Genomic DNA, 19744 nt, shown 5'->3' with positions numbered 1-19744 from the left:
GTGGGTAGCTTCTGTTAGCCATTCTTTCATAATATTTTGCAGTCTTTGGCAAGCAGTTTGAGTCAGATTCTGACCTCAGATGCACTCCTGTACAACGGCAATAGCTGTGCTCCAGTCAACAGCATTCTTCTAATTTTATGTCAGTGTTAACTGAGGTCAGAGGACATTGCAGTGAGTGGGCCACAATCCTGTCTAATTTTTGCCTGGCAAAAGCTCTTTAAGCAAAAGACATAAAAACTCTAGTGGCTCCAAACAGATGCCAAAGTCTCCCTCACTCTTCTAGAGACTGAGCAATAGCAAACAGAAGGTTAATCAAACGGTTATGAGGAGTAAAGGGTTCTGTGTCTATCACCATTAGCACAAGAACTGCAGCTGCAGTCTGACAGGCTTGGGAGAGCTGTGACTGTCTGGAAAGTGCCTTTTGATCTTGTGCTGTCTCTTGTCTCTACCAATACTGGACCCGAGGGGAATGCTCAGAAGCTTCTTTTGGAGACAGTGGTTTCAAATGCCTCATGAATGAGGGGAATGACTGGGGAACCCATCATTTCCTGCAGTGGGGAGAAGACTGCATTGAAATCTCTGTGGTTGGTGTTGAAGCAGGGAAACAATCATTTCAAGACTTTTAGTGTCTTAGCAAAATGTCATCCTTCTCTCCCACCCCAGCAAGCTGTCCACGGTCTGTGACTCATGCCCACTCTGTCATTCATGTGTGAGGTTCTGCCTTTCCACCTCTGAGAGCCCACTCCAGTGCTGTGGAAAGAATGCCCATCTCAGACCTCCTTCTCCTCTTCCAAAGCCCAGCAGCTTCCTCTGGTTGTGGGCTACCTGAGGAGAGGGAAGGTGCTCACATTACCTCAGAGCACAGCCTAATTTAGCACATTCTTTACTCTTTATGCCCAGTGGAAAGGATGGGACAGTCTTTTTATCCTGCATTTGCAGTGTATCTACACCCCTGGACCTTGTCAACAGCAAAGGAACTTACCCACTATGGTCATACAAACCAAAAATAATATCGTCAACCAACCACAAGCCGTTTGTGTTAGTATCAGCTAGGACTTCTATAATGGAAAGAATTCAAAAGTAAAAATGGAATGTAAATTTAATATACACAGCATCCCCTAGAGGTTTGTGCTGCAACTTACAGATAGGATGACTGCTCCTTTTCCATAACTGGTTTGTCTTAAAAGTACCATCTAGTAATCATTATAATGAGAATACATTTTGGAATTAGCTTATAGGTAAGTCATGGCTAAAATATTGTTGGTGATACATTTTGTAGAATGAATCTCATTCTAAAATGGAAAAAATGTTTTGCAAAACTACTTAGCAGTGTAACCTTTGTAGACTAGTGGGGGAACAAAGAGCTATTCTGTGTTACTGATCATTTCTTATCACCAAAAATCCCTGTTTATTTCCCAATTGTTTATTATTGACCTTTTTAAATTAAATTTAATTAATTTTAATTTTAAAAAATGTTGTATTTTCCAGTACATAGATTTAATGTTTACAGCACTGTTTCCATGAATAAAATGGGCTCTCTTAAAGAACTTCTCAAAATATTTATGCTTGATAATGGATATCCAAATGAAAATGCAGTGAAACTTGGCCTGGACAATACATGAAAGCATCTTGACATAATTTGGCATGCAAGTAAACCATATTCACACCTTGAATGCAACCATTTATTAATAAAAAGTACTCATTGTTTCATCTGCAGCTTCTTTTTGATGTAGAAGACAGTTTTAATACTTCCACATTATAATATTTAGGATGCCTCCTTGTATAAAGGAGAAAACTTCCTGATACAACTATTATGGTGGTGTTGATGTCTTGTGGAAACTGGTGACTGAGCATGGAGAATACAACAACAGATGGTATAGACCCACACCAGGTCAGTAAGCTGTGGAAACACAAAACTGCCAATCCTGAAATTGAAAACAGGTGGCAAAAATTTCACTTGGAGATTTGACATCTGTAAGTAATCAGTTAGTGTAAGAGCTTTGGTCAGACACAAATTAACTTCATTGCTGATTGCATTTTCAATAAGTAAAGGAGAAAGCAGCTGCATTTGGTTAGAATCACAGTACAGGGCTGAAATACATAGGAAGTGTTTGGAAGGACTTAATTTTTGTTCTTTTCTTTTTAGTTAGCTTGGGCATACAGTTCATAGTATTTTGGTTGAGAAAAAAGATGTTTTACAACAGTTTTAACAGTGCTTCTGGGATCAAAGCTTCTTCTAAGAGCTTCAAACTTTCACACCATTCCTACACCACTTTCCTCTTCTAAAAAATGTAAATAAATAAATAAACAAAGGACATCTGGATTTGATTGGGGGGAGGGATTAATTTCAAATAAGGACATAAAAAAGTTATTTTGATTAGAACTGAGCTATGCTAATGGGAGATGTTGTGTTCTTGAACTTTGTCCTTTCTGGCAAGCCTTCCTTCTCCCCACAGATAGCAGTTACTGATCTTAAAATGCAGATGTCTTACACTGACCCAGTGCTGACTTTCGTAGCAGTGACAGGGAATTTCAGAGCAGGCAGTGTGTTAATGGGTGCTAGTTTGAGAAAAAAAAATAGGTTACTTGTATGCCAAATTGAAGTTTAGAACATTTTCAAAACATCTAAACAGAAGTTATTATTGTAAGGCAGACAGATTACCTGAATAACTTCAAGAGATAATGGTATTGACCACCTAGAATATTTCAGGTTTAAAGGATTTCAAGTTACTCAGGACAGAAAAGGTTTTTCCTGTGGAGGAGAACTAACACAGTAACACTAGAGCCAGAGCAACGTTCAGAGTTGCAGTAAAAAGTTGGGGAGATGACCTCCTCCACCTGATGTTGTATGAGGCACATACATTTATGAAAATGTAGCACTACGTGTTTCCAGAAATTCAAGTCTGTTGTAGTTGATGTCAATTCAGTTTTCCACAGCTGGATGTTTCAGAGAGGTTACCACCTCCAGTCAGACACCACCCTATGCTAAAAGTAGCTTGACATCAAAGGTGCTCTAAGCATCCACAGCTCCACTGAAATCTTCAGGAGGTTGCACTCTTGCATTTACATATCCCAAAGTGATTGTAATTCTAAATCTTGAACTATGTGAGGATAGTGTAATGTGAGGAAGTAACTGAGCTTACTAATGCGAAGAACCAGAAGATCAAGAGTTGGAGGATGTCTGTAGGGATATGTTCTGGATAGAATGATGTGCAGAAAGTGTCAATAGATCACCCTGCCAAAGTATGCCTCTTTAAGATGCTGCAGTCAGGCATCTGCAAAATGTGAAATTCTCAGTCATGTTCAACAATCCTGGCCAACGGGTTCACAAATTCATGTTTCAACCAAGATGTTGCCTCATGGGCTTACTTCCCAGCCTATTTGCCATTGCATAGACAATTGTCTTCTTTCTGGCAACAGAGTATTATTCCTGTGGCATTTACAGCAATTGCTTACATGGAACAATAAATATCAGATAAATATTTAATATGAGTTTAACTTTTTAAGTGTTGTTTAATAGCTGAAAACTAAAGGAAACTGTGCTGTGGCTAATCAGCTATCTGCGGAGCACCAGCAAGTGCTCCTATTAACAATAATGCAAAATGTATGGCTTCTAGATCACATTGTGAGGTTTAAAGGGACCAGTTTATTGGCTATATGATGCATCTTGCAGTAGAATAATATTAGAATTCTTTTTTTGAATTTTCTAATACCTGAATTTTCTAAGAGAAGCAAGAGGAGCCCACTCCGTGACTAGCAGTTTTATGGTGCTGCTGTATATTAGATATCATCAGTAAATTACCTTCTGCTTTTTTCCTGGAATCTAGGCATCCCACTGGACTCAACATGCACAGTCATTTCATTCCTTCCCTGTGTGCCTGAAAACCACTTTGCTATTTTGTCACTGCCTTGACAAAGAGATTTTCTTAGTGATTTATGTCAGATGTATTCATGGAACAGTAACAGATCATAATGTGCATATAAACTGTTCTGTAAATTAAAACATACTAGTTCTTTGTCCACAGCCTTGAACTGTGTGACGTAAGCTCAGCCCTGTCTCTATGCACTTATAATGTAACAAATTTCTGATATTAATTTTATCTTAATTTTAAAAATTTTAAACAAGAAGTAAGATTCCTTCTGTGATACTGAGAAAATATATGATAGCAAAATAGAGTTCAGGCTTGTCACATTTTTCAGAGAAGTGATTTTCTGACTGCAGAACTCTATGCAGTCTTACTCTCCCCTCTGCTGTTTTATCTTCCTTTGACAGGTCACTGGAGAGAATAACATCTGATTTCAGACAATAAGATTGGGAAGAGGTAGCAGGCAATTGGGGCCAAATCCTTTGGCTGAGGCTATGCAAGAGCGTCTGCATGCAACATCAACTTTTCCTCCCTTCTCTGCTCCTTCTCACTGAAGCTGGGCTAAACAAAGTGGTGCAATGTGGGGTCTGCAAATGTGCCTCTTCCTGGGAGGGCACAGGCTGATCTGGAGAGACCAGGCAGCTGTGGAAAAGGGAGATGATTAGAATAAGGTGGAAAGGTGCTGAGCAACTGGACTGGAGGCAGAATAAAACCTGAGTAAAGCTATAAAAGGAGGAATTCCCTGTATAGACCTGTTCCTGATGGGATAGAGCTGTCAGGGCTCTGGATGGTAAACACTCTACTAAAACCTGTCATTCAAGGTATGGGAAAGATAATTTTGGTTGTATGGGGAGAGGCTTGATTTGGAGTCTGAGGACATTGGAGGGAATAGTCAGTCTGGGGTTTTGTACCCTGCAGGGACGAGGGAGGAAGGCATACAATGAGGAGTGGGGTCACGTGCACCTGTAGGGGAAAAAAACCCCAAACAAACCACAAAAATAAAAAGAGAAGCAAGATTCAGTTTGCCCATAGTGAGTGTGTTACAGATCTGAAAGAAATTGTATGAGCTGGTATATGTGAAATCACTCATATTTAAAGCTGAAGGTGAGAAACAATATATTGATGAGCCTGTGCTTCCTGTGGAGAGGCTGTATAATGACACAGAAAGTTTTCTCCCACAGCTTTCAGTCTCCTTACTTCAGCAAAACTAATGGGAGTAATAAAGTAAGTTGTTGCTTTTTCCCTTCTTACTGCATTTGTATGAGAGGAGGAGGCTGAATGTGCTGTCTTTTATTACTTTTCTCCTCCAGGAGTAAGTAAAAAGGGATATATGCTTCATACTTTTTTACAAACAGATTACACTGGACAGATGCTTAGAAACAGCTTAGCTAAATCATGTGAAGGAATGCTTACATTATGCAGTGTGGAAAATCTGCTGCTTTTAGTATAACCAGGCAGAAATGGAGATTCATTTGGGCCACAAGAAGTTGTGAGGTTATGGTTTACCATTAATGGAAAAGAGGAAAAATGTCCACTATGAGTTGTGCAATAAAGTCCAGTTAAATAACAAGTCTTTGAAAGTCCCTGGTTCATGGAAGTGTCAGTGGTTTTGTGGGTTCATTTAGAACCAAAAAATGTGCCCAGATCCACCAAACTATGAGAAACCTCCACATGACTGACAAGCATATGATACACAGGCTGAAAAACTGCATTTAGTCTTTGAAGCAAGTGGGCATCTGCTGTCAACACTGGTTAGTGTTTAACAAACTCTTCCTCCCAAATTCTTTTAAGGTTACAAATATGATGAAGGACTTGGGCACTTAGAAACTCAGTGTTTTCATGACAAATTTGTAGTTTTTAAATTTATAAGTGGAATTAAAGCCTTGTGTGAGTTGCTTACTGTTATCACTTAGTTTGCAATCTCAAACACTCAGTTGTGAATCTGGGAGTGGCCTGAAAATTATGAACAAAAACAAGTAATGCCCATTGTGTGTCCGAAATCCTGCTTCTTTCTAGGGATTAACTACTCTTAAGGTCTGCAAGAAGACCTGCTTGCCTTGAGATCCAGCATGTGCCATGCACTTCTGAGAGTGAGGTTGGTCTTTGAGAATGAGAGAAGCTCTCAGCTTGCCTTCTGAGCCCAAGTACTGGTGTCTTATATTTCCATAATATCCTGGTGGTTATGCACTCTCCAGGGAAGTGAGGCAGAGAGATCAAGGCTACATTTACCCTGGGGAGGTCTTCCATCTCCTAGCAAGGTGTCCTGCTTTTGAAGTTTTTCTAGAAAATAGTGAAGACTAATTTGAACAAAAGAGAGAGGACAGGACAGTTTATAAAATTCATGAGGACTGTAACTAGCCCTGATTTAAGAAGAAAAGTTTACTGTGAATTTCGGGAGACAGTTCTGTCACTGTGGGCATATGCTTTCCAAAACCAGAAAGCAGGATCAAATAAGCAGCTCAGGTAGGTAAGAAAGGTGGCCAAGCCAGCTTTTTTGGTAAGGTGCGGATGCCAGTCTTTACTGACTGAACCTGCATCCTTTACCACTGGATAGCATTGCCCCTACAGCTATCTGAAGAGAAAATACTGTAAACCAGGCCTGTTAATGGTAGTGGGTTTGGAAGCGATGGTTCTGTGGGACGTACTGCAAAAGGACGGCCAGCCTGTGCAAGTTCAGCAGTCAGTTGGCCAGGACACCTTAGATATCCAGGAACTGGTGATCTATCCCTCTGTAATTCAGACATGGAATGATATATCTTTAGTGACTGAGCTGTTTCTCTGCTTGAGTAAATGAGATGTATGTGTTGAGGAAGGCACTCAGCATTCAGCAAGACAGATTAATTTAAGATTAACTCCTCAGTGGAGTGGAACTGACAGGCCTGTAGAAGATGAGCAGTTCTAGGGGCTGTTAAATTCCCATTTAAATTCACCAGCCTGGGACTTGCATTATTTGCAAGTTCTTTGACAGTGTGAATACATGTGGTACAGAGGGAGAGTTTGTGCCCTAAATTAGCATTGAGCTAATTGGAAACAAAATCAGAATTGTTCCTGAGAAACTTAAGTATGAGTTCTAGGGTTGTATTAATTTCCGGGAATCGGGCAAACCTTTGCATTTTACTCTTACAACACTGAATGTAGTCTAGCTGGTTTTGAATCTGTTCCCTGCTGCAAGATGTGAGGAGCTGGTTTGCAAACCTTACTGTGGCTGCTCAGGCTCTGGATGGGCTGTCAGCCAGTATGTGGGTTAAAACCTTGGCAGCAAGATGCTGTGACATAGACATATAAGACTGCTCTAAAAGATGCCTTTTTATGCAACTGGCTGGTGTTTTTCTGTCATTGAATCTCAAGGGCAGGGCATGGGGAATCACAGCTGACTGTTGGCACTATTCTTCCTTTGGAAAGAGAAAAGAAACAGCATGTTGAGACAGCATTACTATATGCTTCTTAGGAATAAAATCCATAGTGGGTGGAATGAGAAGAAACACAGGTGATTTTTCAAGTATATTTTACAAATATATCAATCTCTGTTTAACAAAATAGGTCAAATTTTGACAGACTTATTTTCCCAATTCATTCTGTACCTGGATATGCTTGTCTTTGTTTAGTAAGTAAACCCTGAAATGTCATTTTACCTAAAAACTTTTCAAACACTATGTTTTCTCTCTTACTTAAAGGTATTTTTCCCCTTTCTCCTTTGAATTTGCCTTCTAGCCAGTGATAATAAAGAACCTGAGCAACAGCTTGAACAAGTGGCTGAAGTACAGATGCTCTGCACTGTAGTGATAGCCCAAGCAGAAAGCCAGCCATCTTGTGAAGGTCTTTTCCTCATAAAGTCATTCCTTCGGCTCTCTAGAGGCACTAGACCGTGTTTGCATGCATCTAATCAACTAATTCTACCCAGTCCGAGTTTCTGTAAGCTCAGGTTCATTTTGAAAATAAGCTTCTCCAAAGCATTTAAGCACATTTGTGTTTTTTTAAGGAATATACAGAACTTTCTTGTTCCATGTGTTACATCTATTCTTTTTTACCCTCTGAAAAGGAAAATAACATATTCTTCATGTGATGATTAATGTGTAATGACCTTCACACATTACATAATGTCCTATCTTCCACTTGGAAAAGCACTGGCACAGCAGAGTGGCAAATCTGTCCCTTCGTAAAGTGTAGACTGATGTCATTTGAGCTGGCTCAACCCTGCACAGCTTCCAAAACACAATGTGCTTTGCAGCATGGCAGTATCCATTTCTGCCTCCTTTTTTTAAAAAAATGCACAGATGAAATGTATATCCACAGCATGCAAGCAAACCCACCCCAGCAGCAGTGCTGCAAAGCTGATAATGTTTTTGTTCCTGGAAATGTCGTGGTTGAATTGGAAGGTATATAATACTGAAGAAAAAAACCACATTTTTTCGATCTTCTCCCAGAATATGTCTACCTAAATAACTAAATTCCATGTAACTTCTGTGTATTAAAAGTGGATGCCAGCAATGCAGTTCCCTAATTTTATTTAGGCACAGTGGGGTGCATGTAAACAGTGTCAATTGTAACATATATAAAAAAACAGGTTTTATCTGTAAATTCTAAAATGCCTTTATAGGAGTTGAGTCCTTCCAGTTCTGTTCATCAGTTAAAAACTGTGAAAACATGCCCTTCCTGCACTCTACTCCCCAGACCTGCAAAATCCACAGTACTAGCTTGTCTGCCTTTTGGGAGAAGACAAAGGCAATATTCAATACTCCATGTCTTGGGCAGAGCAATTAAACATTTTCTGGATAATTTCATTGCTTTGACAAGTTTCAAGATTGATGCAATATTTTATCTTCTGTTTCTCCAGTATCTCTGCCAGTTTTCAAAGGGTTTATTTCTTTTCTGCCAAACAAAGAATGTCTTTCTATCATTCATATCTCAAACTGGCTTAATTTGTATTTTTATGCCTCTGATTTCTGATGGGTTTAATACAGCTGTTCTTTGACTCTAAACACATTTCTACAATTCCTCCTTATAATTTTTTTTTTTTAGTCTCACATCAAGTCTAGCAAGGCAGATTTTATCCCAGAGCTTAAAAACAATCTCTGCTCTAATTTACTCCCATTAGTGTGCTAGAAACACGACATTTTTCTCTAGCAGATCTCCTGATCTAGGATTTTAGCTGATTTTAGCTGAAGCTAAAATGAGAATTTCTCCTGGGAAAAAAAAAAAAAAGCAGTAGGCATTTAGACCCACTATAATTTAAGTAACAAATTTAATCTTCATTAGTCAAGACAGAAAATACTTTGCCAACAGAGAGGCTGGAAGAAATAAGAAATGGCCTTTCAGTAATAAAATAGTACATAGCTATTATCTAGTGCTTGTCATCAGTAACACAGACCATGTTTAACAGAGAAAGTGAGTTTCATTATCTGCATCTTATAGATTGCAAAAGAGAGGCATTCATTGTGCTATTCCACAAAAATATGGAAAAATATAAGTAACCTGCACTTTTACAGCACATATTTAGTTTCTTTTAGAGAATCAATCTCTACACTATATATATTTACCATAATTACTTAGGTTTCTCTTATGCTTCCTCAAAAATTGAAAATTTCTGACTTCTCTAGTGACTGTTCTCACAGAGGACCATATCTCTGGTACTGCACTAGGCCAGATTGGAGCCCTTGTTATTTAGAATCACTACTATGTTTTCAGAAGTCCTTAAAACACTTACTTCATGCACATGAGTGAAAATGGAAGGCAGTAGGTCTTCTTTTTTTAAAGTTTTGTACTATTCTTTTGGAATAATATATGAAGAAATGGGGGAACTGGGTAAGTATATAGAGAAATTTAAGTTGGACAGCAATTGCGAGTTGAGGGTGAAGAGACCTTGAAATAAGCTTCAATGTCTTTTTTTAAAAATTAAATACCATTTTCATTTCTTGACCATCCCATCTCTACAAGAAACCAGCATCACAAATAAAACACTGTAGCATAATTCAGTGTATCTAAAAGGGCATGAAAATCAGGTAAAGGTATCTTAAGGATTCTAAAGTACTAGCATTTAATGTATTTTTCAGTCATTGCTAACCTAAACATGGAACTCTGCCATATGAGCCCAGTGAGACCTCCTGACCCTTGAAGTGACTCTGTGTTTGAAGATGACAATTTACTTCTTTTACTTTTTGCAGGACATTTCATGAAAACTATCTTGAGACCACAGTGTAGTGAGTTCTGGCACTAAGCCTTTACTGTTTATTAAATGAATTCATTAATTCCACAAATGATCAATCTATTTCCTTGTATCTGGATTAATCTTTCTTAATCCTGAACCATTGTTGGTCTAGGAAGCCTTTGTGTGCAGAAAATGAAAGATATATAAAGTCCTAGTTTGATCCGTAATGAAAGTGAAGGGGTTAAAATTTATGGCTCTGACTGAAATCAATTTGTGTGTTTATCACTGAGCTAAAGTCCAAGTTATGTCTTCATAAGCAGCTGTAAATTTTAATTTTCCCATCTTCAAAAATTTCTCTTTTGCCACTCTACTGGAAGAAAAATCATGCAGCTTTTTTCTTCAGCTTTTATAATATCAGATACTATTACATTCTCTGCTACACATTTCTGGGCAAAAGCAATTGCTTATTCATTTTCCAGTTTTCCAGATCCTGAGCTCTGTGAAACATCTAATACTGCGAACCACTTCCTTTGCACTCCTGTGATGGGGACAGAGGGGACTGAGGATGCAGCAAGAGAAATGTGCCATATTTAAGTCATGCTGGGGTTACATGGCATGATCTGCCTTTCTTTGAAGTCCAGGACGTGTTGAGTTCTGAGAAGTGTCACTCTATATGTATGCTGTATTTTGGCACACTGCCACAAACTCATTAATAAATCTGTTTGGAGATAGTAAGAGGCTTAGGAGTTTGCCCTTGTTTGCAGACAAACTTACTAAGGGTGGTTTCAGTCTGTTGGGCACCACTGAAAAGGGAGGAGAGGAAATCCTTCATCTGTGTGCCGTCAGTGTTTGTTGCACCTGATGAGGCGTTATGCCATTGTGTGACCTTTCTTCTCTTATTTCCACTGTGCCATGTTGCTCAGACTTTAACCTGTGCCCCTGAGGTGATGCTGCCTGTACCTGTATGTATGGGCAGCCCCATTGTGTTGATATGTGAGCCCTGTTTTCCATCTGTATCTCTTTGCTCAAGCAACTGAACCCTCCGTGGCTGCCTTTGCTGTGAGTGCTGACATTGATCCTTGTGCCTGATCCAAAATCAGCCTGACAGGGCTACCCAGAAAGCCAATTACCCTCTGGTGCTGCTCCAGCGCCAGTGAGTGACAGGCCCATGGAGAGCTGACCCGTGGAGTCTTGGCCAGAGCAGTGTCCCTGCAATCGCTGCTCTTTGCACCCTGCACTGTGTGTGCTATCTGTGCTAATCCATTTGTTGAGCAATGGGCTTCCATCTGCCTTAGCCTTTGGCTTTTCCTCAGGCTAAAACTGAAGATAATCCTTCTACCAAAGTTGCATTTGGCACTATCTGCTGGGAAGGGCATAATTAGCCAAGCTAACACAGGTTAGTACATCCCAGTTATTTACTGTCTTCTTTCTCAGCAAGTCATACAAAAGGAGTTCCAGACATATGCTGCAGTTCAAATTATGAATGCCTAGTTCACTTTTTGTATGCTTTTCTCTCATATCACCGGGTTGTTCTAGTGCCTAGGTTTGCTAGATCCTTCAGGAAAAAGCAAGATGCTTTCAAATTGGAACTGTGAGATGGACACATAGGAGACAGCTCTAATGCTACTGCCCAACACCAGCAATCATATTGTAATCCAATTACTGACCAGAAAAAAAAATTATAAACTTTTTTACAGTGTGCTTAAATAAGGTACAGTTGTATTAGTATTCTTTGGAAAACCTTTGAATCAAGTTTGGAAAAGCAAGAATTTGCATATAAATAGAATATTATAGAGAGAACTCCATTTCTCTTGGCAGGGCACTGTTATGTTAAATTCTTTACTTTTTGCTGATTTTCAAACAAGTAATTCTGTAGTTTAGCAAGGGTTTGTGTTATAGGGAGGTTTGGACAGAAAATACACAAACTACACATGACTTAGCATTTTGACATTATTGCAACAATAGTTAATCAGAAAACCTCAAATTATTTAAAATGTGTTAACTACTTTCTTTTCTATGCTGTACTTTGATAATCCACAAGTAAATACAATTATTAATATTGTGAGTTTTGTGCCAGGGATGTAAGAACGTTACAGATATACTTCCTTTTGGAAGCTTAGTGTGTGCTAAATATTCATCTATGTACAGTTGGATGTCTGCATTACTAATAATTATTGCAAGTGCTACTGGAAATGTGGGTGTTGAACATATTAGTATAGTGTGCAAAGATCAAGTGAGTAGTACTCGAATTTGCTGTGGCTGGGCATCTAAGTCTATTAGAGCGTCTTTTCTTCTTTCTTTTTTTTTTTTTTTGTAAGGAAAGGCTAAACCAGAATCGATTCCAACTTCATTATCTCTCTTTTCAAGGTGATTTCATCTTCCTGTTTCAGAAAGTGGAGGGCTGAGATAAAGGATTACACTCTGCATTGTTAGCTTAATCATAATTGTGTTTTTATCGTTCCAAAAATAATAAAAAAAAACGATCTGCAAGTGTGGGATGCTGATGTGCATAAGACTTGTAAGCATCGCCTTCCACTTCTGTTATGATCATGATGCCTTTTTCCTGGTCTTAAAATCAAGAGGCATACACGGTTAGAAGGGGAAAAGGGATTTTACCTTGGTATTTATTCTTAAGGATCCTTAGGTGTACACGTCCAGGGCATATGCATCGAGATGCACCCCACCGAGTCTTTCCCTGTGTCTCTGTGTCTCTCTCCTCCCGTGTGTTTCCGTGTGTGTGTGTGTGTCCCCCCAACATTGGGTATAACATTATAGGCTTTTCTAATTAGCATATCTATCAAAGATTCCCCAATGAGAGGTTCAAGTGAGCTCCCCCTCCCCAAGGCACCTTCCCCTGGATGGTTCTATCTTGGTTTACAGAATATGTTCTGGAGAGGACCTTGGCGTCTGGGGCACACTGATCCCTAACTACGAAGCTTCTACGATGTTTAGTCTCTTAGCTTAACAAACAAGTCTAAGAATGTAGGCAAAAAGCACTAGGAATACAGAAGCTGTAAAAAGGTATAACAGGGGTATAAAAGAAAAAGCAAAAATCTTCATGGCATCAATCAGCCTTCCCCTAAACTCTTGTTTTAACTCAGTTGTGAAAGCAACTTAAATCCTTCTAGATTGTGTGTATGAGAAAATTAAGCACATCAAATTAGAACACTTTTTTTCCTTTTTAAATCTTCTTTTTACTAAAATACCTTCAAAATCTTGGTACTGGCTAGATTTTTGGTGATGACTGATATCACTGTGTACTCACCAAAATTTTCTCCCTCATTACCCAGCATCTTCAAGACTGCAAGCCTTCTTTAAGACATAAGTTGTACTTTTTTGGTTCTGTATGTATCCAGTTAGCAATAAATTTAGGTCTTTGTCCCCAAGTGGAACTGACAGAAAGAATAGCAAAACAAATCTGTAAGAACTTATAAATCCATAATGAGACTGCTTGTAAATTCAATGTGCAAATTATTGTGTTTATGTAGCCAGAGAATAAGACTGAAGATGGAATTTAACAATATTTCCTCAGGGTAGGCTAATCAAAATCATGGTATTGTTACCAGTGGACTCGGATCTTGACTTCACTTATACCATTTTAATTTACCGGTATGATTGCATAAATAATTACAAAATGAAAGTAAATCAGGCAATTAAAAAAAAGCAAAACAAAAACAAAACAACAACAAAACAACAACAACAAAAAACACTACAAAACCCCAGCCTGCAGCAGTTGTAGTTGTGACAAAGATAAAGTTCTGGAAGTGTGGTAATATGCTCTTTGGGACCACTTGTAGTGGTGAAAAATAGTTATTGAATAGAAAGCAGTTGCAAAGGGAAGAGTCTGAGTTCATATTGTTGATAAAATGGATGTGGAAGGAAATTACCAGTTATGTTATTTCCCTGCCATGATACCTATTATTATTGATACTGATTCTGTATTGCACGTCACTACTTATTGTATAATTGCAAGGAAAACATACATCAAGATAGTGTTGTTATTTTAGACTTTATTTTTTGTTCTGAGCAAACAATTCAACAGCTGTACAGTGATCATCATCTTCCATCATTCAGAGTTTTATCATTGTTGACCTCTGATTCCCTTTGCAGGTCTCATAAATTCTCATTCCTAGTTGGGGAAAATAGGATCATGCTAAGCATTATTTTCCCATATATTATTACAGTTCTGTTGGCAGATTCAGACAAGCTTTAAAAAGAAACTATGAGGATCTGGTCTTTTGTTGTTTTTAACATCATGAACCAAACTGACACAGCTATTGGTGTGCTAATTTTCAGTGTGGGATAGTTTTTACAAATCATGTTACTTTTTAATTTAAGAAATTTATTGTATCATTAGCAAGGACATATTGAAAATCAAGCTTATCTGTTATATCTTTCCTAAATTAAGGTCAGAAAAATGGAATTGGTCCTAGGTGCATGAATCAGATACAGAAGAAGTCTCTATTTTGTTGAGGTGTTCATAGGCAGAGTTAATTTTAACTAGAAATTTTTCTTTTTTGTAAGAAGTACAATTGATTTTTTCTGTGATATTCGTCATTCAGTATATAAGCCCTCTACCCAGAGAACCTTTTAAAGGCATGTTTATGTTTATGTTTTGAAGAGCCTATAACTTCATGGGACCAGTGTTCATATCTTCCACCAACATTTGTTGTTTTCTCATCCTTACTGCACAGGTAATAATAAAAATAAAGACTTACAAGACAGGCTACAGAAAGTTGCTTAACCTAAAGTAGTATGATGGCATTTTCTGTCCCTTGATGAATAAATTTGTGTATTTGATACTTGATTTTGCTGGCATTTGGGCTGAAACATATTTAGAAAGTTGATCATGTATCTCACAAGCAATCTGCTGAATAGAGCATGAGTATTTCAATGTATGAGTATTTCCAGTCTTTCAAAAGAAATCTTGCTGATTATGGTGCATTTATGAAATTAGTCAAATTGCAGAGTTGGCTTAAATGTGTGCAATCATGAAATGTAAATAACACATACGTTTCAGAAATGAAATTCTGAAATTCTGATGTGCAGAAACACTCCACAAAACTTTGTTTGACCTTGTGGAAAAGGGGGCAAAAGCCCAAAACCAGCTGAATGAATGAAAGAGTATTTACTTATTTGCCATTTTTTCCCCAAATAGGGTTTCTTTCTCCTTTGGTTACATTGCCACCCGTAAAAATATAAAGTTTCTTTTTTGTTGTTTCTTCCTTATAAATAAAGCTTTATGTAGACCAGACTTCCTTACAAAATCAGAGCTGTCTTGCTTGTCGGGTTCAGCTGTTGCATTTTGGGCTTATTTGCTTAGAATTTTTCCCTTTTTCTTTGAGGGCAGTCTTGGCAAAGCAGAGAACCCATGTGTCCACCACAGTTAGGTGTCTTCTTCCCTTTCAGCAAGTCTTTCTTGTATAGCCCAGCATTTCTGTTCTGTTAGAGCCACTTGTATAATTCACAATATTGAAGTGGACAAACAGCATTGATTTATGTTAATGAGTGTTAAGCCATTCTATATATTTCATAGTAGAGGACACACATCTTCCTGCCCAAAACCTCAGACTAGCAGAGCCACCTCAAAAGGTCCTGATGTACAAGACCTGTTTTAGATGTTTGTCTTCCATCAGTTTAGTTTAACACATTTAAAAACTTGTTTAGTAGTTGTTAAAATGCAAGCTCAAATGGTAAAAAAAGCTGTTACCTGGGTACATGGTGGTTTAAGCAATAGATGCCAAAAGCTTTCTTTTTCATGTGAGCAGGTAAACCTGTACAGAAGGAAATGTGAAACACCTGTTTTAGAAATGAGTGAAAGTGATTCTGCCTGTAATTTTCATCCATTCCCATTCCTCAATGTCTTCTCTAAATATTCTGTGCAAGTCTTTCCAGTTTGTGTGAATGATGCTCCTTTTCCCTTAAAGCCTCTGATGGAAATTTTGATCAATCACATCAGTCATGAAGGGCTGAACTGGCCAACCATGGCAAGAGCTTCTGATCTTCCCAGCAGTCACCAAATAATTTCCGATTGGTGAAAGCTTTTTACAGATTTGTTTCCCTTCTCCCCACCTGACTGCCTCTCTAACTTTATTCAACACAGAGCTGAAATCTTAAATTTTAGCATAACCCAAGGAGGAAAGGAGCTGTAGGCATAACGATTTTCATCAGTAATTTTATGAAAACTTCAAGAGCAAGAGCTGAAGGATCAGGCCAAAACACCATCCTCATTACATATTCATTAGAAAGACCTTACTCTATTTTTACTGCTTCAAAACACTGCAGCACAGTATCAGTCATACAGACCTTCCCACAGAGATAGTGACATGCCAGTGATAGGAGTACTATGTATAAAACTGTGATGATTTACACATAAAAATATTAGTTGAAAACAGTAGTTCCAGCTTTAACAGATTTGAAGGGTTACTGTAGTTTTGCATCTCTGTTCATACAATTTGAACAAGTTGCTACTCATCTGTGTTTGCCAATATTGTGATTTTATTCTAAATCAGATATTACAGCATTTGGCTTCTTTTCAATTGATTTGAATGACATGTTCTCCTTCAGTGTTAATTAGAGAGCTCTAAGATCTAAAAGATAAGACTGTAATACTTTGGTACATTTCCTCTAAAATGCCTTTTATGTGATTTTTCAGCTACACAGAGATTTCAACCAGAAACATGAAACAGTTCTACTTTGTAAAGTGTTGGAATTTTAGGTCTTTGGATGCTTTTTCTTCATGGGATGCCGCCTTTTAGAATTTAATTTATCTATCCATTATCTGAAAATTTATATGTTTTATTTACCTAAAAATAAAACATCCTGTTCAGCTCATTTCAAAAATATTTGTCATTTTCTTGGCATTCTGCTGGGATAAACAACAGAACATTCTGGAGCAGAGCTGGCCTGACCAAGCTCATCACCGCTCTCTCTCTATCCCCTGTAGTTTAAGGCAAAGGTTTAATGAAGGAGGAATCACACAGTACATTTCTCTCTTTATTCCTTGAAATCACGTTGTAGCTCAGTATCTCCGCACTGCCAGTCCAGGACAGTTAACTAGTCTATTGATAACAGTGTTTTACAGATTTCACAAGTAATAGTGAAAAAACCTCCAAACACTAGTTTTAAACTGAATAGTTATCACTTCCTGCATTTAATTCTTGCTACTATTCAATTTAGAAGGATATCATGCGTTCTGAATACAGCTAGATGATTCTAAAGATTCCTTATGTCAGTATAGCTTGTACCTGTAAAAAATATTTGTCACTGTAATAGCAGAAACGGTATTATTTTAGAACACTTTCTATGTATCAAAGAGAAAAATCACATAATTAAAATATTTGAAAGGAGATAAAAGTTGTGCACTAATGACATCGAAAATCTCTGTAATGTGGAATGGCCCAAGCCAAATTTTGCAGATGCCATGATGCAATTATACCGTAAAAGAAAATATGAAGAAAATTGTGTACAATTTTCAAGCCAGTGGAAATACCCCAACACACTTCCTTCCTTCTCTCCATCATTATATTATAATTTTAAAAACCAATTTATGTTACTAACTCCTTCAAGGTTAGAAACTACATTCATTTCTATTCAGGATGTGGGAGAACAAGGTGTAATTGCTTTTCTTTACAAATGGGTCTCATCTTGAGGTGAATGGGATTTAAAACCCTCCCCCTAACTTTCACATGTTCTATTTGCTAGTTTAGGTGATGGCCTCAACATGTCAAGCATGTATTATAGCCATGAAAAGAGTAGGTTGGAGTAGGAGTGCAAAATGGGGGTAAAGTGCTTTATTTTACCTCCCTCTGAGTATGGGTTTTGAGCACCCGGCAGGAAAGGTGCTTCAGGGGAAGGGAAAGGGGTCCTGCAGACGTGTACCTGAAGTGCTGTGGCCTGTTTGTAGGTGTGTGATGCTCCCCGTGGTTGCAGAAGGAGCCCTGGTGTCTCAGCGCCGGAGCCTCGGCAGCAGCAGGAGGGCGGTCATGGTCTCCAGGGGCCCAGCCTCGGGCGCTGCGGATCGCGGGCAGGGAGCCCTCTCTGCCCATGTATTGGAGCAGTTTGCCATGTCTGTCAGCTTCCCAGTGCCTCATCCCTATGACAGCACGGTGGAGTGCCTGCAAGCTCTAGCAGGGAGGGCTGCTTTGAATAGATTTTGATAAGGGCTGTGGAGGAATAAGTTAGTTCACCCACTGAGCTGTCCCTCTGCATCAAGCTGATTTTCTGATAAAATAGGGAACACAGTAGCAATTTGTTGAAGACAATGTTCTAAGGTTTTTAAGAAATGCAAGGAAACAGTCTTCAAAGCCACCTATTAAAAGAAAAGAAGTCTGATTGCTTGGGGTCTAAGGAAAGATGTAGCCTGAGATTTCTTGTTCTGCATGTCAGTTAAATTCTGATTTCTGCAGGTGGCCAAGCACCTTCATCTCACATTAATTTCAGCTTGGTTGTGACTGATCAAATAGCTTAGGAAATAAGTTTAGTAGATTTGGGGGAGTTTGTTAGAAAAATGGAACCACATAGAGCCTAAATTGTATTAGATACTGTTTCTGTATTGTAACACCTTCTCATCTGCTAAGAACAGTGTCTGACAGATTTTCCTATACCCATGGCTCCTATACCTGTTCCTGCTGTGATGCAGGAAAATCTCACTTATTTAAACCTTTGATAGCTAATTTTCTATTTTCTCATCTCTTCTGTACTTAGACAACATGCGTGATGCTTATTAAGGACCTTGGAAGTGGTGCCATCTTTTGTTCAGGAGCTTCTGTTAAAAAAAACAATGGAAGTATTTCTGCAGATAATTATTTACTGGTCTATGCTTTCAGTACTTTCCTTTTCTCTGCTGCTTCTTTTGAGAGTCCTTTTTTTCTGTTTTTTGAACCAAATCACCTTCTTCCAGCCACATCCAATGCACAGAGCACCCCTCTACTTCTTCTTTTAGACCCAAAGAAAGTATGAAAAGCATATCTGACTTTTAGTGCAAAATATGCAAACTTACTTCAACCTCTCTTGATGGCACTAACAAAAATAAATTAACAGAAAAATATTTTGACGGGTTTTTGGATTGGGCAAAATAGAAACTTCTGAAGAATTAATGGTTTTATCTGATGATAGTTTTATAGGTTTGTTTTGCTGATAGTTTTACTAGTATGAAAAAGTTGTAAATGAGCATGAAAATGTCCAAAAGTAATATGTTAAACACACCACCCAACTGCTCACCTCTTGCAGAAGATATAGTGAGTGTCTGCAGACTTCACACATCATTCATGTTTATCACTTTATACAGCAGGGCAGCTTTATTTATGCACTGGAACAGCTGTTTATGAGAATTTCACATCTTTCATAATGTTTATTTGCCTTTCACCATGGCTTCCAAGCTCTTTCAACATAAAATCAGTAGGAAAAACTAAGTCTGTACAAGAGTTTCTCTGTCTCTTCTACATTTGTTTTTTTTAGGTGATTAAAATATTTTTTGTTAGACTTACTCTATTTTGAAAAGTATCAGCTATGGGTAAACATTATTAAAGTTACAAAAGTTACAGGAAAAGCTTTTCCCAGACAGAAAACAAGCAGAAAAATAAAACATCTAGGATGTTTAAAGGAGTCTATAAAGGAGTCTACCAAACTTAGTCAAAATTCCTGAATTTTGTAAAAGTATAACGGTTCTTTTTAACACTTACATTGCCATAGAAACTTTATCAGGAATACAAATGGCTATTTATGAGTTGTA

General features: G+C 38.1%; 1 protein-coding gene across 1 annotated transcript in view; it reads left to right on the top strand.

The window, feature by feature from the left end:
* PLXDC2 (plexin domain containing 2) overlaps positions 1–19744 on the top strand; it is a 262129-nt gene that overhangs the window by 99053 nt on the left and 143332 nt on the right. The gene's annotated exons all lie outside the window — the stretch shown is intronic.

The sequence above is a fragment of the Corvus cornix genome, chromosome 2 (assembly GCF_000738735.6).
Source record: "Corvus cornix cornix isolate S_Up_H32 chromosome 2, ASM73873v5, whole genome shotgun sequence".
Classification (NCBI taxonomy): Eukaryota; Metazoa; Chordata; class Aves; order Passeriformes; family Corvidae; genus Corvus; species Corvus cornix.
Note: the sequence above shows the minus strand (reverse complement) of the source record. Positions and strands in the feature narration are given on the sequence as shown.